The sequence below is a fragment of the Pteropus vampyrus genome, unplaced genomic scaffold (genome assembly GCF_000151845.1).
Source record: "Pteropus vampyrus isolate Shadow unplaced genomic scaffold, Pvam_2.0 Scaffold34, whole genome shotgun sequence".
Lineage (NCBI taxonomy): Eukaryota > Metazoa > Chordata > Mammalia > Chiroptera > Pteropodidae > Pteropus > Pteropus vampyrus.
The window spans coordinates 2,449,847-2,460,060 of record NW_011888815.1 but is presented as its reverse complement, the minus strand read 5'-3'; positions in this window follow the sequence as shown (position 1 = coordinate 2,460,060).

The window sequence follows — 10,214 nt, the reverse complement described above, 5'->3', positions numbered from 1 at the left end:
ATGTCTGGGCCAAGTTTTGAGCTACATATAGAAACCAGCCATTCGAACACCCAATCCCTTCCTACTAAATCCCATGGATTTTATTTATATTCCATGTATAGATTATTTCAATACACTTGACCAATAAGATGCAAACTATCCTTTTAAACCACATCCCGGAAGCATCAATAATGATCAGGCTTTAATGCAAATGATGCCTTTTCATTTGCAAATCCAAAGAGTTCCCATCATATCAAAATCCAAGACAGGATGTTTTCTGTAAGAAAGAAGGTGGTAATCTTGTCAAATGCACTGGCGAATCTCTCTCCCCGTGCGATGCTGATTTGGGCGTGAGCTGTGTGTTCAGGCTGACTTCAGGCCCCAGCTGGCCTTTCACATTTGCACATGGCGTGTTTGGGTGCCTCTTTGCGGTTTCACTGCGAGGGTCTTTCTCTGGACCCCCAAAGCCCCTAGGGATTTACCGCTGCTGAAGAGGCCATGTTCTCACAGTGGTGCGTGTGCTGCATGGTAAAACATTCTTTTGAAAAGCCCGTGAGGATCCACTTGCAATCTGTTCGTGTGCGTGTGAAAGCGGAGAGCAAGGGCTGGAAGGAACCGCCGCGGAGCACAGCCTGACCCAAGGTTACCTCCGGCAAGCGGCTGCAGCGGGAGGCGACGTGATGTGGTCTTTTCACTCTAGATAACCCTGAATTGTGCAAAATCATACGCAAGAACGTATTCGTGTATTACACATTTCATGTATATGTATTAATTTAAAAAAAAGATTCTTAAACAAAAATAACATTCACTAGAACAAAGGTGCGTCTCCGCGGAGAACCACAGCGTTTCCCCGGGCTGTGACTGCTGCGGAAACCTCACAGCAACTACCCCTTTCCATCCTGGAACTGAGGGTGGAAAGCGTGCTCCCCACGGCATCCCAGTGGGAGATTAGGAAAGTTGGGGGCACCTTGGGTTTCGTCGCAGTGGCTCACGACCCCCAAACCTGTGCGTTTAGCGAATTCTTGACTTTTCACCATGCGCACCCACCCCCGCCACCCAACGGGTGCTGATGCGGGAGGGTGCGGCCACGGCGGGGCGGGGCAATCCGAACCCGCACCCCCACCTCCTTCCCCGCCCGCGTTCGCCCCCCACCCGCGCCCGGGGCGCCCGGCCCGCCCCCTCCCCTTTGCGCGCAAACGAACCTCGCGACGCCGCGCTCAGCAGCGGCAGGCGGGGGCCAGGCGAGGGAGGAGGTGGCCCGAGCCACCGACTCTGCAGTTGTCTCCCGAGCGCGGGCTGCTCCGCCGGAGCCGCAGGGCTGGGGACGCGCTAGCTGTTGGCTCCCGGGCCAGCTCCTCCAGGCGCTCACAGCCATGCAGCCTGGGAGCAGGCGGCGCGCCCCGGGCCGCTGCTGAGCTGGCCGGGGCGGCGGGGACGCACGCCTGCCGAGCCCCTCCCACCTTGCCCAGGGGCCGACGAGCGGCGCCCCGAAACCCACTCTTCGCCCGCAGCCCCGCCACGCCACCCTCCGCGGGCCGCAGGGGCTCATGCGGCCGCCAAGGTAAGTGCGGGCCGGGAGAGGGGCGGACTCAGCTCCGACATTCCCCCGGCGCCGCCGCGGACGCTTGCCCCGGCCAGCGCACTGCTTGCGTCCTCCCTAACCCCGCGTCTCATCTTGCTCCTCATCTTGCCCAGTCTGGAGCTTCGCTGCGCCTCGATCGCTTTAGCTCTTGGCAGCAGTAAAGTTTTTGTGGTTTGGTATTTACTCTTTTTTCCTAAAAGGCTCTCCCCGGGCAGCCGGCAGCGCGAGTGGCGGGACTGCCCCGGCGGACGTCTCCCTCACTGTCTGCGGGCTGGGAGCTCCCTTTCTCCCACGAGGCCACCTCCTTCTGGGAGCCAGGGACGGAGCCGGCCACCAGGCTGTCCCGCTGTGAACCCCCATTGGCCCAATCCGCCGAGCCCCCTCCTCCTGCCCAACGCCGGGCTGCCTAGGCCAGCGGCGGAGCCCGCGCTGAGCGCCGTCCCGGCTCGGGTCCCGGCGGTCCTTTGCCTGGGAGCGCCAGTGCGCGAGAAGGTGCGAGACTTGGCTTGAGAGCTAAGAGATGGAGCTCCCGAGTGGCCCCGGCGTCGCTAAGTGGCCGGGTGAGCCCGGCGGACCTGGCACAGCGATGACTCTGCGCCTCGCTGGTGCGGTGGTTCATCCCAGGGAACCAACTGGGACAGGAGGACAGGTGTATTTAGGGAGAGGATCGAAGTGGGAACGCTCGGATGCAATTCTTGATTGCATCCTGTTAATGTAATTATATTAGATTTGCTCGGAGGTAGAATCATCTCCCCAAATTGAGATTTTAATGGGAACCTGCGAGCTGCTATTATGTGGTGTGGTTTCAGAAGGCGTTGGATTGTATTTATTTTATAAATCGCGTGTCTTGCGGACGGTTTAGGGGAAATCGCGCCATCTAGCGGAAATGGTGAGCGGCGCGTTCCTCTTAGGCTGCAAAGTTGGGTGTCCTCTTAAGCAGGTTAACTCCAGAGCCGAGAGGGGAGGAAGGGGGGCAACTAGCTTCTAGGAAAAAGTAATTCCTGGTGTGTCTGCAGTGCTGCTGAGCCCGATCGCCCAGACGCCGGGAGCTCAGCACGCTGAGCCCAAGGGACAATTGCAGGTCATGCTGAGTGCCAAGTTGTCACCTCAAGGAGTTCCATCACCTTTTCCATCTGGCTTTAGGATCCTCCAACAGAAATATAACATAAAATATTGCCTGCTGTTAAAAAAAATACTGGTTCTTCAGACATCAATAGCAGAAATCTGAAAAACCTTCGCACGGACCTTGCTCTTCTCCCATGCATCACAAACGAGTAATTTTTCAGGCGAATCTTGAGTGATTTTTTTCAGGCAAATCCCTAGAAAAGAGATTGACTGTGCTCTGAAGGGCAGCTGAAGGAGAACTGGGAAAGGGTCTCATGCCAATCTATACAGGAACGGTGCAATATACCAAAAATGGCATTTTTACACATACAAAGAAAAGGTTTTGCACCATTCCACTAACACAGCAGGTGACAGGCAAGCCCCCTTTATAACGGACATGATCTCCAATTAACAACTGGGGTAGACTTTGCTGGATGGCAAGCGGAGCGGAGGAAGGCTCTGGGTGGGGCACCCACACACATATCCAGGCAGCTCCACTTCTCTGTGGCTGGATTTTGCTGCCACCTTCCAGGCCAAATGGAATTAGCAATGAGCTAAGTTCTCTTTCCATTCTGAAGGGGACGGCGGTTCCTTGTAGGTTAGTGTCATGTTTTGCTTGCGGTGAAGACCCTGCCTCAGTGAGGTCCTCTGAGCTGCGGTGGTGGCAAAGGAGGTCCCAGCCTTTTTTTTTTTTTTTACTAACCCTGCCTCCTTCCTAGTGGCAGTCAGGTGTTTAATAGACATGTGGAATGGTGGGTGGCTTGTCCAACCAACCCTGCCATGCTGTCTCAAACTGTCTCCGTTTGCAGATATTGATTTGACAACCAGATCTGTGACAAAAATGGTCTTGCAGTAACCTGGCATCTTTTTCAAGGAGAGTTTCTCTGACCTCTGCTGAGAAACCTCTGTCTGCTTTCTCTCCTTCCAAGCCTCTCCAAGGCATGACTTGCTGCCTCCCCAGTGTGTATAACAATAGAGAATGGAGGCATGAGAAGCTCCTATCTAATATGACCCTCGTTCAGCTCTTTGGTCGCCCCATATGAGACCAAAAACAGGAATTTTTAGATGAATAGATGCAAAATAAAATGAATAGGCACTGAGCATCCCTAACATGGGGACAGGGAGTTTTTCGAGCCATGCTCCCAGCGATGCTGGCTGCTTCCAGGAAGCATGCAGGAACAGGTGCTGGCATTTCTGTTTCTCAGAAGTTGCCCAGTGAGGTGAAGGGGCATAGCCCAGGTTCTCCAGGTTTAAAGTGCTATTTTCCCTACAGCCTTACTACCAAATGAATTAAACTCAAGCACTTGCTTTTACCTTGTATGGTCCCAAAATTTAGTCACAAGTTAGGAGGTCTGAAGAGGTCTGCCATCAGGGGAAAGAGAAGGGATATTCCCAAGTGAAACTGAACACAAACTAACAGGGATTATCAGAAACCAGTGCAGGCTTATCGGAATCTGTTACTTCTGTGAAATGAAAAGGTATTACTCCTTTTAAAGATCACTGTTCTAGAACTTGACATAATTCCCAAGGGAAGTTCAACTGACTTATAAGTGTCTGTGGCATTCCTGTAGCTCTTTAGAAGATGGTTTTGCATTTCAAACAATATTCATTATTTATTCACTCAACAAACTTAACATAAGTTTACCTCGAAGAAGGGAGGCTCAGGCTTCCCCACTTGCCCAGCATCCAGCCCTATTCAAATGACAGGCACCAGGCAGTGGAAAAACTTAAGGGCTGCCTCACCCAAGTGTGCACACAAGGTCAGGCTCACCTGTGGACATTATGAGGTTCCCGACGGCAGCCCACACAGGTCCAAAACTGCTCATAATCCCTCACTGCTAAGTTTGGTACGTCATTTTGCCCCCACACAAGGAATTTGTGGGAGTTTAATTTATGTTGTTTTACATCAGTGCAGCTAAGATAGCTTGACGTTTAGATTTCAACATACTGACTTCACAGTGCTTCCCTTACTATCCTAAAGCACACCTGGTTTTGTATCTTTGGGTATCTCAAGATCATACACTAAGGAAAAACGTTCATATGTTTTTGATCATTTCTGGGAAACAGTTTATCTCTAAATATATTCACATTTCTAATACACGATCTATCATTACACATACAGAGCATATTATTTGACTAACAACAACAACAACAAAATAAGCCCTGGGTGAAGATGAGAAACAGCTGTGGTTTGGTGGGGAAGACATTGAATCTGGTATCACAAGGCCTGGGTTTGAGCCTCTCTCCGCTATATCTATTCTTGGCGACCTTGAACAAGTCAGTTTCCCTGAGTCCCATCACATAGTTAAGATGACTCTACAGTTACACGGGAGACTTTTTCTCACAACGGGAGTTCAACAGAACTTGAGTGTAACTGATAATGCACTTAGAACCCACCAGAAGTCAAGGTTATCTGGAAGACCTTGGGGGAATTCTGCAGCTTTCCTCACAGTTCCCACACGTTACAAAGACTCTAGCAGAACGAGGAACATGGTAGACACTTCCTTATAATCCAAACAATGGTTCTTATCCATGTTTAAAACTAATATTGGCAGCTACTTATCAACACTTACTCTATGCCAAGCATCTGTTCTAAGTGGTCTGTTATTGTATTAACTCATTTAATCCACACAATAACCCTCTGAAGAAGCTAAAGCATGTTCCCAATTCACAGGTCCAGAGAGTCTGCATGTTCTCAGCCAGCATGCTGCATCGCCTCTCAAGGTAAAAGTGAAGAAATCCCCTCAGCCTCCCACAAATTCAAAAAATAAAACCATGGTGGTAGAGGGGAAAGTCACATAAATTTGACACATCAGTTCTTTCTGGATTGGCACTCGGTCCCACTTCCCATCAGCTGGGGATCTTCTTTACTTCAGCTTTGCATAAGCCATTCTAAACAAGTTTGAATTTGATGAATAACTTGGTTATCTGTTCCTATTGCTAAATGTCTATGGTATTTGTGCTTGGCACCAAATTCATTAATCTAAATACTCCAGCCTTCTGCTGGTTAAGAGAGAGACACAGACTTACTGTTAGTTCAAACACTTGCCATTTGGTGCCTAAATGGTTCCAAGCTGGTTCTTCTCCCAAGAACTTACTGGAATGGGGAGAGGTAAACGATAGGTTGTCTGTTCTTCATGACAGGAACCTGGTTGAGTCTTGGTATGAGTACCCAAATGCTGTTTTACAACAAGAGGTTATAAATGTTTTTTAAGGTGTGGTTTCAGGTATACAATATTATTGCTGGGGATTATTACCGAGGAATTTCACGCTGACCTTAAAACACAAAATTGCCACTCTTGAAATAACATTTCCCACTTGTGCAGCAACATATATACCTGGCAAATCCAGAAATATTACAGACGAGGCTCCCCAGAGTCAGGCGTGGGCAAGGCCAATTAGTTACAGAGCCAATATTATTTAACTGAATCCCTAGAGTCATGGGGCTGTGGAGCTGGGAGACCACCCCCCTGCCCAGGGCAGCCAGGCCATGATTCTGCAGATTAAGAAGCTGAGAGTCCAGAGATAGGACAGATCACCCAGGAGCCACAGAGTTAAAGCCACCCCATATCCCAAGACTCTCTGCATGTCCACTGCAATGTCTAGAATGTCTCAACGCTGACAATTAAGCAATTCAAAATGCTGTGGCTTTTGTACATGTCTTTATAGGCAGAAGAATTTGCAAGCTTTCAGACCAGATAGTAACTGTGCTCCAGAGTCTCAGATGAGAGGCTTGAGAAGGGGGGCGGGGTGAGACTTTCATATATGAAATTCCATTTTATACACGAGCCTATAATCCCAGTAGGGAGAAATGGGAGAAGTATCAAAAAAAAAGAAATTGGCTGCTCTAGGAGCTTACTGAGAAACTCAGAGGTCAAGAAGGAGAGGTGTGAAAAGAGGGAAGGAGGCTTTAAACCAAACACCAGGGAAACGAGCCCCCAGAAACTGTTAGCAGGTCACCAGGGAGGCTCCAACCAGGAGGCTGGGGGAACACAAAGGGAGTCCTGGCTTCTGTTCAGAGCAAGGGGATGAGTGCGTGGATGGAGTAGGGTTAATAGAGGCAGAGAGAAGACCAAGCATTTCTGTGCCTGGGAAGGAGCTGGTGAGCTCATCAAAGGTGACATGACAGCCAAGAGTCACCCAGACCTGCCACCAAGCCAGCCAGGTGACCTCAGGCAGGTTACTTGCATTCTGCAATGTAATTTGTGATAAGTGTGAGTTGTCTGACTTCTGAATGAGAAGGGACAGAATAACGATCTTTAAACAAAATTGAAGGAAGTCCTAGTGAGGATGTAGATTTTTGAAGGCTTCTGGGCATCCCTCACACAGACTACTTTTCATCTAATTCTGTCTGTGCATACATCTGTACATTCCTTTTGGCTGGTGAACTCGGTTCTTCTCTGACTGCGTAGCTCCTGACATGATGGAGGGTTCATAGGACTATTTAACTGGAAGAGAAAATAAAGTAAGAAATACTTATTGGGGAGAGGAGCAGGCAAGAGGTGGCCAATAGTTTTTGGTAAACTAATAGCCAGCTAGCTTAATTGATTGATTGACTGATTGATTTTAGATGTGTTTTTATCTGTCCTGGGACCACCTGGAGGGAAGGGAGCAGTGATAATTAAAGATGGCAGTGATACTTGGTGGCCAAAATGTTCTTCCGCACCAGGCCTGCACCCAAGGATGTACATACACACTGGCCCCTCCGCCCACAAAGGGAGCCCACCCATCTAGGAAGGGTCACTTTTAATAGCTACTTTGAGAGAATATACACTACAAAGTAATATCACCAAGCACTTTTTAACGTCCCAATTAACTAGACAAAACACAACGTACATTCTGAAAAGAGACCATGAAACCGGACCAATCTGTTAGCATTCTTTGAGGAGGTAGAAACAGGCCTGGAGACGAAGGAGAAACCCAAGGATGAATTATGTTTAGACATCCAAAATTCCTTCTGACAAAGTTCCACCCCCAAGGTCATTTATGATAGTAAGTTGTTCCAGAGTGTGAGGGAAATTGCCACAGATCGGAATTGTCCTTAAAGACGGGAAACAAAAAAATAGGATAAACAGGTACTTTTCCAGATGAAGAATTATAAACAGTGGGGATCCCCAAGGCTTACTGGTGCTCCCAGACTTAGTTTTAAATGTTCATATTTCATCTGGAGGAGAGAAAGTTCAGATGGTTCCAGGCCTGTGGATGAAATGAGGGCTCTGTAGAGAGATGGCAAACAAATGGAGATTAACTGCGGGACAGGGTTAGGCGTTAGCAAGAAAAATGCATATTAAGCTTTTGCAGGGGCAAGCCTCAGTTAATGCGTTTAGGAGAACCTAATCCAACTTACAATAAAATAGACTCTGTCCAGTCTGTTTATAGTCACAGAAAGGGATCTTGGGGGTCTTTTCAAAATGTTGGCTAAAGGCCGTCAGGACCAAGTGTTCAGAAAAAATGCAAGAGAAAGTCTCTACCCTGAGGCCCAGGCTACAACCTAGGGGAGAACGCATGACAGGAGCTGTCTGTCTGAAGTCAGCTACAATTTGAGTGACGTGAGTTTCTATGGTGAAAAAGTGCTGAGTTCCAAAACCCAACATTTCAAGAATTTCTTATTCTAGCAAAGAATTGGAGAGCTGTCAACAAGCTGGTTGGTTTGGCGAGTATAGACAGATTCCTCCAGGTCAACACAACCCCATCATACTCCTCTGTTTGGGGATAGATTTCTCTTGATAGTCTAAACTGTGTAAAGGCCAAATCTCTACTTTCGTTATGTCCAAATTCAGCCTCACACATTTCTCCTTGTGAGAAAAAAGCCCTTGGCATCCCTTCCTCAAATGGCAAAGCTTCTGCCATGAGAACTGGGTCTCCTCCCCACTTGGGGGGAGAAGAGGGTCCCGTGGCCCAGTGCCCCTCCCAAATTGTATTACCAACCTTCCCCTTACAGATGGACGGACTGAGGTGTAGAGGCCAGACGTCCTGCTGTCGAAGGTCCACTCTTGGACCAGGACAGCCTGGAAGGGGCTGCATTCAGGTCTTCTGAAGCGACACAGCCTCTCTGCTGTGTTCCTGGACCTGGAGATGCTGCAGCAGCGGTGGCGGTGACTTCACTGGTGGGAATGCTAACGGGTCCCTTCTCTCTCATTAGCGGGAGGCTTTAGAACAACTTGTGAAAGGCAAAATCCAGCAAATGGTGTTAATTGGTGGACCTTGAAGGTGCCTCTGTGCAGTCTGGCTCTGTGCCCTGCCTCAGTGTGCCAGGGCTGTCCTGAGGTTCTGAAGAATAACTTGTTGGGTCTGTCCCAGGAACGAGACAAGCTTGAGAGGAAAGTTATTTGAGACCTGGATTTTGAGGTAGTGGGCTTTCACTGGACAAACCTGTATGTAGCATTTCGCAAACTGGGGAATGATAATTAGAGCCTGTTGGACTGAGGCCTAAATATTTGAGGAAAATAGGTTGGCACCCCAACTGCAAAGACAGGTGAGCAGTTGCTATTGTGGCTTTTTGTCCTGAGGGAACAACAGCTTCCTCTTGCTGCGTGGCACAGCTGGCTGAGGCCTTAGTCCCCTTTCTTACCTGTTTTCTAGCAGCCAGATTCAGAAGTATTTGTGTCTTCGCAGACTCAGGGCTTTCTTCCCTTGCCCAAGCTCGCTCCCCCAGAGCAAGCCTCCCTTCCCGGGGAGGGGGGAGCCCCACAGCGTGTGTGGCCTTCGGCAAGTGAGGACTGCGATAGTGCTGAAGAGAAACATCTAAATTGGATAAAAACTCTGAATTTTTTTCCAAAGAACCAGATGAGTAGGCTTGGAAGTGAGGTGAGGGGGCCAAGGGAGGAATTGGTTTGACTAAAAACACTTGCTCTGGTCTATTTGTGTTCCATCCAAAAGATGTTTCTCAGGGGAAGCTGCCAGTCTCTTAAATATCCCGAGAGCAGCGGCTGAAGAGCTGCAGGGCCTAGGGAATCTTGAGCAGGAGACGTTTTTCTCCTGGAAAAATAAGTGACCGAGTCAAGGGAAGTCACCACCCCGATGGCTTCCCAAGATTGGCCTCGGAGGCAGGGCCCTGAGCACAGCGGGGACCCCTGTACCCACACCTCCTCCGGGGAGGCCGCCGTCCTCCTGCCGCCTCCCACAGGCTCGCGGGCCCCCAGCGCGGGAGCGCGGCCAGGGCAAGTCCTGGGACGCAGCGCGGTACTTGGAGGGGATGCTGGAGGCGGCCGAACCCCGGCAGGGTGGGCGGCCCGGGGCCACGGCGGGAGGGCCTCGAGTGCGCTCGCGGCTGAGGTCCAGCGGGACCGAACTCCGGACAACTGGGAAGGGGATTTTCGGCTTCTGGCACCGAAGACACTTCTGAGTGAGAGATGTCGCTGGAGGCTTCGGGACGGCAGTCTAGTTGGAAAGGGGACTTGGGGTTTGTCTGCAGGCACAGTCTCTCCTTGGGTTGAATATTTACAGGGAAGATTAGGGGGCGCGCTGCCGCCCTTGTCCTCTGCAGGTCTGGCCGGCCTGGGGGACTCGGTCCTTTCTACGTGGGGAGTCGCGGGGCGACCTGCGTCCC